Genomic DNA, 12,225 nt, shown 5'->3' with positions numbered 1-12,225 from the left:
AAGAAAAATACAAACAGACATTAGAAACAGAACAAATCAAGACCCTAAAATAGTCATCCTCATTACCTGATCAGGTGATAGCTGAGCAGCGGAGGACAGGCGCATGTGAAGAGCAGAGGACAGAGAGAAAATGGAAAGTAGAGATTGCCAAGAAGAAAAGAGCAGAGCCATCAGTTGAAAAGCGACCGGCCGCCCAGCAGAGATATAGCAAGCTTGCTAACTACAAAACAACCAAACATTAACGCCAAGGACTGCTTTCTTGCAAATGTGTGCGAGCACAGAAATAGTCATATTGAAGATTAAAGCCACTACTGACACAGCAAAATAGCTTCCAGTATTAAAAAGCATTAAGTAACAACTTGAAGGACATAAAAGAGATGCACTTACTTCTGAAAAATGAAGATGCCGATGACAATCACCACAGATATTAAATCTGAGGTGATCCATATCAGGCCATATTCTTCCGCACTCTACAAAACATGTTAAAGCAGCATTTAGCCATTAGATATCAATATAAAAAAAGCTAATTAGGAGAAAAAACAAGCAGAATCCTAATAAAATAAAATCACAATATATATAAAACTGTACACTACTAGTCATAAGTTTTTGAACCGTAAGATTTTTAAATGTTTTTTACAGAAGTGTCTTCTGTTCACCAAGCCTGCATTTATTTGATCCGAAGTACAGCAAAAACAGTAAAATTCTGAAATATTTTTACTATTTAAAATAACTGTTTTCTATTTCAATATATTTTAAAATGTAATTCATTCTTGTGATTTCAAAGCTATATTTTTAACATCATTACTCCAGTGACATGATCCTTCAGAAAGCATTGTAATATTCTGATTTGCTGCTCAAAAAACATTTATTATTATTATTATCATTATTATTATTATGTTAAAAACAGCTGAGTATAATTTTTTTTCCGGTTGCTTTGAATAGAATGTTTAGAAGAACAGCATTTATCTCAAATAGAAATCTTTTGTAACAATACAAATGTCTTTATCATCACTTTTGATTAATTTAAAGCATCTTTGCTAAAGAAAATAATCAATTCCCATTATTTATTCCCCTAAAAAAAAATACTGACTCCAAGCTTTTGAATGGTATAGTGTATAAGGTTATAAAAGCTTTTTATTTCAGATAAATGCTGATCGTTGGATCTTTCTATTCATCAAAGAATCCTGGAAAAAAAATGTACTCAACGGTTTTAAATATTGATAATAATAATACATTTTTCTTGAACAGCAAATCAGCATATTAGAATGATTTCTAAAGGATCATGTGACACTGAAGACTGGAGTAATGCTGAAAATTTAGCTTTGATCAAAGGAATAATCAGATTTTTAAAATATACAAACCGAAAACAGTTATTTCAAATATTAAAAATATTTCAAAATGTAAGTGTTTTGCTGTAATTGGGATAAAATAAATGCAGGCTATGTAAGCAGAAGAGACTTCTTTAAAAATATTAAAAATCTTACTGTTCAAAAACTTTTGATTGGTTGTGTATATCTCATAAGTCTAAATGTGTCTAAAAGCAAGTGTTTCAAAGTTTTTGGAGCCCACAATCCCTTTCCACTACAGATTTTTCTGATGCAAATGTATGCAACTATTTGCAAAATTAGTTAGTGATCTTGCATCATATATAAAGCATGTCAATTTAAAATCTACAGTATTCTGTGGAATGGGTGGTAAAATGTGTAAAAGTGGGCCAAGATTCTCTACATCCTTCTTGGAAGCTGACAGCATAATTGAATTAGCCATTCAATGAACATCCGGCCAATGTGTAGGACTTCATGAATTGACAGGCGTTCCAAATCTAGCCTGTATATTTGAATGTGATTATAGCCCATTGATATAAAAAACCTGAAAATTTACTCACCTTGCAAGCTGTCCAGATTGTAGATGAGCTTGTCTCTTCAACACAACAGATTTGTAGAAATTTAGCATTATATCACTTGCCCTTCAATGGATCCTCTGCAGTGAATGGGTGCCGCCAGATTGAGAGTTCAAACAGCTAATAGAAACATCAAAATAATCCGTAAGTAATTTACACGACTCCACTCTATCATTTAACATCTTGTAAAGTGAAAAGTTGCATGTTTGTGGAGTGGGCCCTTACACTTATAGGGCATTGCAAGCCCTCTGAGGTGTAAGCCAGGGCTATTTTTGTAGTCAACAATCTCACGAGAAGCTGTCTTTGACACCATCCGTCACCTACTGAGCGATGCCTCACTACTGATCTCTCACTGACAGTGCGAGAATTTAGAGCAGCATCTCACTATGGTAAGAGTGCTTCAGGTGAACATTGGCAGAGTGAGACGTTATCCACCACCATCCAAGACAGCAATCCCATGAGAAATTGACTACAGATGCAAATCCATCCAAAAAAAAAAATTAATTTGTTTATTTTCCATATGACTAGAATTTTTATTTCAAAATTGACAAAATGGCGTAATTTAATTAAAATTAGTTCATTCATTTTGCATATTACTAGTTTTCTGTTTTGAAAATTGTCAAACGGCATTATTTACGGTGCTTTAAAAGGCAGAAAACGGCATTAGTTGTTTCTTTCTAGTAAACTTTCTAGTAAACCTGAAGACACTGATTAGCTTGTTCAGGTGTGTTTAATCAGGTTTGAAGCTAAACTCTGCAGGGACACCGGCCCGCCAGGACCGAGTCTGCCCAGGCCTGCCCTAAACGGCATAACTTAAATTTATTTATTTATTTATTTTGTATTTTACTAGTTTTTTATTTAAAAATTGTCACACTGCGTTATTTACGGCATTTTAAACGGCAGAAAGTGACATCAGTTGTGGCACTCATTATCCCCTAAATGGCGTAACTTACATTTATTTTTTTATTTTGCATTTTACTAGATTCCTTATTTGAAAATTGTCAAATGACGTTATTTGCGGCATTTTAAATGACAGAAAGCGACGTCAGTCGTGGCACTCATTACCGAAAATTCACTTAAGTTACGCCATTTAGGGGATAGTGAGTGCCGCAACTGACAGCGCTCTCTGTCATACAACACCGTTTAGGGCAGAACTGGGCAAGCTTTATCCTGGCGGGTCGGTGTCTTTGCAGAGTTTAGCTCCAACCCTGATGTTATATAACGGTGTTTTTCTTCCATCAAATCCGCGAATCCGTGAGTTGCTGGCCTCTAGTAGACACTCATCGCACATAGCTTTGTGTACTCATGGTAGCAGCCGCATCGCTTTAATCGCTGGTTTGCAGCGTTGATTCGGGCGTATTTCTTCTCTTCTCTATAATCATCGTGTAGCGTGCATTGGAGAGGAGATTCTCCCAGTCGATACCACTTTTCGTCCCATTGACTTCCATTCAGAAAAGCAAACGCGTGCAAAAGTTTGGCACTTCACTGCATTGCACAATTAATGCTGTGTTCAGGCCATATCGTAATTATCGTAATTTCGAGATGACAACATGTGACGTTCTACTCGGAGCTGTTCACGTCCTCAGACTCGGAATTATGCTTTTTTATGGCAACACTATCAATGCCTAAATAGAGCCTACGTTAGGTCAGGTGGTACAGCGGTCATGTGGTACAATTCGTACCTCTCAGAAGACTCCCAGTTCACAAGTTGTAATTACGAGTTCTACGAGGACGTGAACGCTTTTTACAAGATGGAATCTCATAATTACGGGAAATCCGATATGGCGTGAACACACCTTAAAGCTTCTGAACTCTGACCTGGCAATTCGTATCACGTGAAACTGTGTGACCAATAGCAGATCAATACGTCACCGCGTGACCTGGCTAGAAAGAATACAGCTCTTGCTACTGGGTATGCGCACATAAATCAAACGTTATTTTTGTCACACTGTACAACAATAATACTTTTTTTTATTATAGTAAGGGCTACGTTTATGGTTGGGGTACGTGTACACGTTATAAAACACAGTCTAATAGCTAGAACAATTCATTTCATTGTTAGTTTCCGGTCAGAGTTGTACCCCTTGGGAGAAACAAGTCTTTTCGACCGCCTGACGAAGAGACGAGTGAAGAATCCAGAATGTTCGATGAAGTGGAAAAATAAACAAACGTGTCCAGTGGTGAAAGAACCCCTAGAGTCCATCTGATCCAGCATGATCAACCCAACTGTGTGCTTACAGTACCTCAAACAACCCAGAATTTTGACCCAGCACAATTAACCCGCAATGTGTTCACAGAAATAACCCAGCACTTTTTAGAGTGTAGAGCTGTATTCTTTCTAGCCTTAACCGCTCATCTTTGGGTTCGAATCGTTCATTCATGACGTGACAGGGGTTCTGTGGTTTACCAGCCATTGTAACTGCATGCTGTGTTCATGTGTGTTTTCAGTTATTGTATTATATTTTAATTCTATTCTGATCATTTATGGATTTGAGTTTGGTTACAGAATTCAAAGTTTCTGAGTTTTATTTATCTTGGTGGAACTGTTTGAACTGTTGTTCAGTAATATGTAATGGCAACTGACTGTTGATATTCATATGTTAAGCTCTATTTTAAAACGTTCTGAATTATGCAACATTATATAACACTGCATTGCATTTATTTATTTTAAGTGAACAGACATTCATACCCAGTGTTGGGAAGGTTAATTTGGAAATGTAAATATTTGAACACAAAGCTTCCATTAAGAAATCAGTTGCTAGCAAACGGCAAGTTCAAACTAGACATTTTAGGGATACAGTGCAGTCATACCAGTTTTCTTACACAACATTTCACCACATAAATAATAAAGTAATAGTACTAGTTTGTTAGTTATCGTATAATCCATTACAATGTACAAAAAAAAAAAAAAAAAAAAAATGGCAGCAGCTGTGTTTGTATGAAACAATAGAGCAAGTCCATGATACCAGGATGACAGAATTAAGAAATTGTCCACATAATATTGAATTAAGCTTTGATATTTTATTAGCTAACCAAACACAAAGCTTCCGCCAAGAAAAATTATCAAGCGTATAGCACTGACTTAAGTTGCCCCGAATGAGTCTGAGCTGTGGAATAATTTAATTTAAAGCACAGCCACCACAAATTCAGACTTTTCTTTTTCTTTTTTTTTTTTTTTACTTATATTTTTGGGCTTTTTATGCCTTTTATTGTGATAGGACAGTAGAGAGATGGGATCGGCAAAGGATCTCGAGACGGGAATCGAACTCGGGTCACCGTGAGCGCAGTTGCACTATATGTCATAACAAGATCATAACATAAAGAACATCATAACAAAAAATAGTTTAATAGCCATGATACTGGGTTTGAAATCAAATGTTTGCAGTTATGACAGAAAACACTAACATCTAACAATGTCTTGGAAAAAAACAATCTTTATGCATAAACCCAAATAGGAAATAAAAGAGTTATCGAATAAGCATGTGTCCTGTTCTGTGTCCTAAACTCCTGAAACACTGGTGTCTCATTTTAGAGCAGTCAGTGCAATTTAAAAGAAGTCAATTAAATCTGTAAGTGGGGGTGGGTGTGTGAAAAAATTCAGATGTAATCCCCTTTGTAATCACTGGCATTTTTCAAAAGTAACTGTAATTTAATTACACATTTTTTCTCAGTAACTGTAACCAATTACAATTACATTTATTTTGTAATTAAATTACGTAATTCCGTTACATGTAACTAGTTACTCCCCAACACTGTTCATACCCTATACAAGTTTTTAAGCTTACTACTGAATTTCAGCTGAATTCAATTATTTATTATGTACCCTTTAACATCAGAACATCTGGTATGAAATTACATCAGCAAATATGCCCAGAATAAATAAACAAATAAATAAAGTAGTCTATCCCTAAAAGATTTTAAAATTTACATTATCATAACTAAAATTTATGTTAAATCCCCATTTAAATTAAATACCTAAGTTGATACCACTTGTCAGGACAAGTAAACATACTGCACTTTAGTACGCATGACTTCTGCTACCAAAATGCTCCTACTTACAGCTGATATACAGTCTCTCAAATTATGCCTTTTATATCCAGGAAATAATCTTAAAATGTAATCTGCAATAATTGACAGTTTAATTCTGACAGTTTAGTTCAGTTACCACTTGCCATTCATTTTTCAGTCATTTTCTGCTCACCTAAAACATTGTGTTTTACAATGTATTCAGAATTAGAACTTGTGAGGAACATTATCAAAATGTGTTTTTAAAAAATACTTTCCACTCTTATCACTATTAATCATTTTCTGTTTTTATAATGTGCATGGATGAAATTCAGAATTTTGTGTAAATTATTTTTTTGGATTTAATTAATAATATTTACTACTAGTAATGTAGTAAGTATTTGTCTACATTCATGTGTGTGTTTGTGTGAGAGTACAGTAGGCTTATCTGCGTCAGCAACCTTTTATAATGGTCCAGCTGCTGCTGCTGCTGCTGCTCTCCTGCTCCCCGAACAGAGGTGACACTGTAACCAAGCCAGAGTCCTCCTGCTACCTCCAGCTGTAACACACACTCATTAATGACTAAATCACTGTCCTAATTAGCGGCACACTGTCTCATTAATCAACCTGTGTCTGCAGCTCCCATTTATTAACACATGACTACATGTTACATGTGTTATTAAAGATGTGAACATTGATAGTTGATATTTAAACCCACATGAAATCAGAAACAAGTCCAACGTAAGTACACACGCGCAATTACATATTAAATGTGAAACGTGCAGTGTAAACAGCCTAACCTGTAATTGTTACTTTGAAGTTGCAGTATGTAATATCTAGCGGCATCTAGCGGTTAAAATGGATACTGCAGCCAAAAAAGAGATTCTTCTTCATATAGCAGTTCCCCACCGAACACGATTCCAGCTCGGATACGAGAACCAGCACCATTACGATGAAAGCAGGATATAACAGAGCCTGGTCGATTAGACATTAATTATTTTTAAATGTTTACTTTTTACTTCTAATGTTTTTAAATGACTTCTAATATAGGCAAAATGTATGGCCTACATATTGAAAAATAAATAAATAAATAAATAAAAAAAAAATAACCCTGGAACACAAAACCAGTCTTCAGTAGCACGGGTATATTTGTAGCAATAGCCAAAAATACACTATATGGGTCAGAATTATCAAATTTTCTTTTATGCAAAAATCATTAGAATACTTAGAAAAGAATATGTACCAAAAAGATATTTTATTAATTTCCTAAAATGCCCTAAAATTTACATTTGGACAACTTTAAAGGCAATTTTCTCAATATTTAGATTTTTTTTTTTTGCACCCTCAGATTCCAGATTTGCAAATAATTGTATGTCAGCCAAGTATTATCCTATCAAGCCATACATCAGTGGAAAGTTTTTTTTTTTTTTTAGATATATAAATCTCAATTAAAAAAAAAAAAAAAAAAAAAAAAAAAAAAAAAAAAAAAAAGACCCTTATGACTGGTTTTGTGGTCCAGGGTCACAAACATGCTATTAGAGAAAAAATCATGCAAACCAGCGGTTGTTTGGAGATTTTATAAAAGTTTAATAGATTTAAGTTAATACGTAAACATTAATTCATGTATGAAGTAAAAAAAAAAAAAAAAAAATAATAATAATAATAAAATAGTATTGTAGATAATAATACTATACTAAAAATAATAGTATTGTAGCAAAAATTAATCAACCCATTATGCTGAATTAAATAAACCAAAGTTTACTATCAATTTCTCTGTGTTTCTACACAAATATAAAATAACAATATACTAAATAAAATGTAGATATAGATGCAAACAATATATTATAATTGTCATAGTTATTTTTAGAAAGTGACTCTCTTTCAAGGTAATATTTAGCAATTTGAAAATTGTAGACTTCTTGTGATGTCTATCAATCACACATCTTATTTGCTGCTTTGCCTTTGTGGAGTCCAACTGTCTTACACTAGGGGGCGTTTGATGGCTGGACAGAGGCAATACTGCACCGTGAGCTGCCTAACAGTCAGCTGCAGGCCACAAAACCCAAAATCCTCAGAGTGTAGAAGCAGACAGCAGTGACAGACCTTTCAAGTGTGGAGATGATCAGTATTTTCTATCTTAGCTACAACCTTTATTTTTATGTTAACACATATATATTTAAAAACCCCACCAGAATGGATTGACGCTGGAGGTGCGGTTTTCTTACCCTTGACATTTTTTTATTAAAGCAGAAAATATAAATGGGACATATCGTATTTTACAATAGCTAACAGATGAGGAACAACACAAGCTGGAAAGGGAAGAGTTTACAATTGAAATGTTTTTTTTTTTTTTTCAAAGGTGACATAGGCATATACTAGCATACAGATGATTTGGAAGCTGATAGACACGGACCTAGCTCTGAATTTTGTAATTCCTTTATTTGTCTTTAACGTTATGTCAATATAAAGTCATGTTTTACAATTTCCTGTGAGTCTGTGATGCATATCACATATCACCCCACTTGGTGGTGCCTCTGCTCCACTGACCAGTAATAAGGTGACGTTTGCCGTGTAAGCCAGTGACTTGAGGAGTCAGGAATGATTAATTGTTTCCAAATAAATGCAAGGCTGTAGGGAAAAAAAAGCTGCTGGATCAAAAAGCAAGGACTTGTGCTCCCTAGATGACTTGCAGGCAGCAATGTGTTTGTGTGTGAAAGTGTGTGTACAGTATGTGTGCACTGTGTTTGTGTATTATGCATGGTGTTTGTGTGTTTTACACTTTTAAAGGTTATTTACAGTAATTTTAAAGCTTATTTGTTCTATATACCAGCTGTGCAAGTTCCAATCTAATGCAACTCTGCATTCAGTACTTGTCATATACTCAGTTATTGTCTGTATGAAGTTAGAAGTGTTGTTTCTATGACAGGTTTTCATTGAGATCTCTATGTCCTTGCATGGCAGTAGACATGAACAGAAATAAAATATTGAAAATGAAGTGTCTGAACAGGTGACCTTCACATACTTTCACACTTCCTCTGCTCTAACATGACCGACTGACATCACATTCTTCTCATGCATCTCTCTGACCGAATCTGGTGGCTTTGCTGCTGAAGATTGAAGACTCAGAAAGTCTTAAGTGTGATTTTAGAGGCTGTATGTGCATCTAAGCTGAGGACACCTCTGGTAGGTGAGAAATGTCACAGTCAGACCTTGCGAATTGTGCACAAAGTATTTCAAAAGTATAGGCATGCTTAAAAAACTTTGTGCTTTAGACAGTATGATGATGAGCTTCACACAGGTAAGGGTTAAAAGGAACCCCCAAAATTTAAGTATTTTTCCATTCCATTTATTTATTTATTTTGTGGTATCAAGTGGCTAATCAGATAAACTAGATCCTACATTTTTGTTTTTTTAATTATTAAAACCTATATTTGATATGACCTCTGAATGATCAACATGATCAAAAGATTTGCTGATAAAACTTTCCTTATGTCACCTGATAGTACTGATTTTCTAGTAATTTGTGACGAGTCAGCTGCCTCTCCTCTGCTTATCATCGTCAACCCATCCGGTAATTGCCGCCCTTCACCAGGCTCTCGACGAGAGTGGGCGTGCGAGAGAGGATGGCCGCTGAAACAGCCAGTCTGGCGGCGTGTGATGAGGCACACCTGACGTCAGTGAAGCCCCATCACTGGCGCTGTTGAAATGCCAAGCCCGCCTGTCCTTGGGAGACCGGCCTCTACCCCGTGCATGCACGCTGGTGTCCTTGTGGGTCCAGGAAAGGTGCGTTGAGGGGATTGAGCGCCGTCAAAAGCAACGATGCCGGACCCGAGGTCCGGACGAGTACCGCACCCGTTAGACGGGTGACGGGCGAGGATCACGGGCTGTTGAATCCCCCAGAAGTGCCGTGAGCCAAGGAGGACGTAGCCGCTGAAGGAAACCGCTGCCCCTAGAGCTGCTGACCTGAGAGGGGAGCGCATGCGGCCGTTGGCCGCCGGCCTCCGGCCTCCGCCCCTTACCTGGACCCTTCCCTTTCGAACACTGCCCCTCCTTCACTGAGCTCCCCAGCACCAGGAGGACACCAGATCCCCTGTTTATTTTGGACACTTTTGTTTATGTTTAATAAAAGCCTTTCTGAGGCCTGACCTCAGGCCCACTGTGTTTGCTCCTCCTGCCACAAATTGTAAAAAGTTTTTTTTTTTTTTTTTTGAAAAATAATTATGAGTATAAAACATCATACATCTGGCTTTGAGGGATGTTTATTTGTATCAACATCTGTCAGTCATCATTGTATTACTCTAAATTACATGTTTTGGTAAGATATAAACTGATATGGAGTCTCAACTGATATTTATATCAATTTTATTTAAGTAGCCTGCTATACATGGTCTCACGATTTGCATAAGTTTTTCTTTGCTTTTTCAAACTGAAAGGTCAAAATTATTTTCTGGGCAATCACAATGTTTTTGCAAGAGCATAAGTTGAATTAGATTTGAAATTTTCCTGCTGCATACCTTATAATAAGAGCGAAACAGAAGAACATGTACTTAAGTTGTTTTCCAGGAAGAGATTCTAACCATTTAAAATTAAGCATCATGTTTCATATCTTATGCAGTAAGAGTCACTTTTAGAGCCGCTCTCTCCTGGCTTCACGAAATTAAACCTGCTTTTCATTTAGAGTGCTGCATCGAGAATGATGTGATTCATCTTGTCAACCATTTAAAGAGCGCAGGAGAGCACGAGATGGGTGCATTAGTCAACCCTTCTCCCTTAAACTGCAGCTCCATGGGCAGATGTGCTTTCCAGCTACTGGAAAACAGCAAGAGACGTACTTAATACTTAATGCAGCAATGCGAACGAGAACCTGCAAGATCTACAGACAAAAGCATGTAAAGAGTTTGACATGTAAGGTCAGCATACACAGCTATCCTTCAACCTCTTGTGCACATGAGATGGAGACTAAGGTGTTGAAACGTCAAAGTCTTTCCCTCACCTTTACACCAGACATGTTAAATCAATATCAGCCACCGTGGATATTGATGTACACCTCTGTGAAACTATTTACAGACTGTGTTCTGTGTTTTAACCCATGAGGAAACAACATTTACTGCAGATGCCAAAAGCAGCACTGATGTTTGTTGTTCTACTCGACAACCCATGACCAGAAGACTCTGTGCTGTGCTGAGGTACAAGACCGAGGGCCAGAAGACTCAAGGAGATCTGACAAACCAGAGCAAACAGAACTGGTGAGGGACAGCTCCATCCAGAGAGAGCAGCAGAACTGAGCCGTGACTGAGAGAAGGTTGAAGTGGACCAGGGGGACATTAGTATTCAAATGCTTAAGCCTGCAGCCATCTGCTGGACCAAGGATTAGAGCACTTGCTCATTTGTTCTGTATGTTTTATTTAACAGCAGTACTATATTGTATTATACTATATATATAGTTTGGTAACTATAGCGGGTTTCTTAGCCATAACTTTGTCGCCAAGGATTTTCCCGATTTACCTGTTTTGCAGTGTGATGGGGACATTGTCTTGCCTGAAAACTGCAGGCTGATTGGGAAATGCTTGCAGGGAAGGAACTGCATGTTGCTGAAGGAGGTTCTGAAAAACATTTGCATTCACCCTGCCATGTAGCTGTATAGGAGGCCCAACTCCTACTGCTGAAAACATCCCCCAAACCATGACACTTCCTCCTCCACCTGACTTCTTAGACACTGGCACTTGGACTTCAGTCTTTCCTCAGTTTGATGCTGAACAAAATGTTTCCCTGCAAAGTGCACTTTCAGTCTGACTTCTCTTAAAAATGCTGAGACAGATCCTTACCTTGTTCAGCACTGATCTGGCAAGCAATTCCAGCTGTAAGACTGCTGTAGTAACTGCAATATTCGAAAAATCACAGATTTGGAAAGAACAACTTCTCTTGCGATTGCTGAAGGGTCCTCACTTTAGTGTTCATCTAGACCAGGGGTTTTCAAACCTGTCCTGCACATTTTGTATGTCTTCCTTATTAGACACACCCAGATCAGGTCTTGCAGTCTCTACTAATGAGCTGATGATGAGGGAGACATGCAAAATGTGCAGGGCAGGGGGGGCTCCAGGACAGGTTTGAAAACCCCTGATCAAATTAAGGAAATTAGCACCAGGTGCCAGATTAACACCAATAATTTGGAGGTACCTGTAAGTGTTCTCTAAGTTTTAATTCTTTTTCAAATATCTCAAGTATGTGTTTTTAATACTGTGCTTCAGAATACAATTCATTTATGAAATATGCTTAAAAACTGCCCTTCTACTCCTGTTAGGATAACTTCACATAGGACT

General features: G+C 37.0%; 1 long non-coding RNA gene across 1 annotated transcript; it reads right to left on the bottom strand.

Moving 5' to 3' along the window:
* Positions 1 to 398: 398 nt before the first annotated feature.
* LOC127176556 (uncharacterized) lies at positions 399 to 2,216 on the bottom strand. The gene is made up of 3 exons (XR_007829122.1): positions 2,126 to 2,216; positions 1,886 to 2,020; positions 399 to 470 (listed from the first exon to the last, which is right to left on the bottom strand). It is a non-coding gene; the product is annotated as an uncharacterized LOC127176556 (long non-coding RNA).
* Positions 2,217 to 12,225: the final 10,009 nt, after the last annotated feature.

The sequence above is a fragment of the Labeo rohita genome, chromosome 14, assembly GCF_022985175.1.
Source record: "Labeo rohita strain BAU-BD-2019 chromosome 14, IGBB_LRoh.1.0, whole genome shotgun sequence".
Classification (NCBI taxonomy): domain Eukaryota; kingdom Metazoa; phylum Chordata; class Actinopteri; order Cypriniformes; family Cyprinidae; genus Labeo; species Labeo rohita.
This window is presented reverse-complemented; position numbering and strand designations above follow the sequence as displayed.